Consider the following 533-nt stretch of genomic DNA (forward strand, 5'->3'; position numbering starts at 1 on the left):
ATTACTGGTGCTGCGCGTGAAGCAAGCGACATCCTATCAATATATATTTCTCTGTTTCTTTATTTCCATTTATTTATCTATAAACACAAATATTTATTTATTTATTTATTTATTTATTTATAAATAAATAAATAAATAAATAAATAAATACATAAATAAATAAATATATTTATTTATTTATATATATTTGCTGCAGGCAGCAGGGCGCGAAGCAAGCGCCATCCGTATATAACTGTATATTTATCTATTTCTTTTTTTCTGTTTCTTTAAATAAACAAATAAAAATATAAACACAAATATAAATAAATATATTTATTTATATTTATTTATATTTATTTATTTATTTATTTATATTTATTTATATTTGCTGCAGGCAGCAGGGAGAGAACCAAGCTCCATCCGTATATAACTCTATATTTATCTATTTCTTTTTTTTTCTGTTTCTTAAAATAAATAAATAAAAATAAACACAAATATAAACATAAATATAAATATAAATAAATATATTTATTTATTTATATTTATTTATTTAT

The 533-nt window shown here is 18.6% G+C and overlaps 1 protein-coding gene across 1 annotated transcript in view; it reads left to right on the plus strand.

The window, feature by feature from the left end:
• EMH_0011320 (uncharacterized protein) overlaps window positions 1-533 on the plus strand; it is a gene marked incomplete at both ends in the record, with an annotated part of 2,718 nt that overhangs the window by 353 nt on the left and 1,832 nt on the right. The gene's annotated exons all lie outside the window — the stretch shown is intronic.

Source organism: Eimeria mitis, genomic scaffold, assembly GCF_000499745.2.
Source record: "Eimeria mitis Houghton genomic scaffold, Emh_scaff410, whole genome shotgun sequence".
Lineage (NCBI taxonomy): Eukaryota > Apicomplexa > Conoidasida > Eucoccidiorida > Eimeriidae > Eimeria > Eimeria mitis.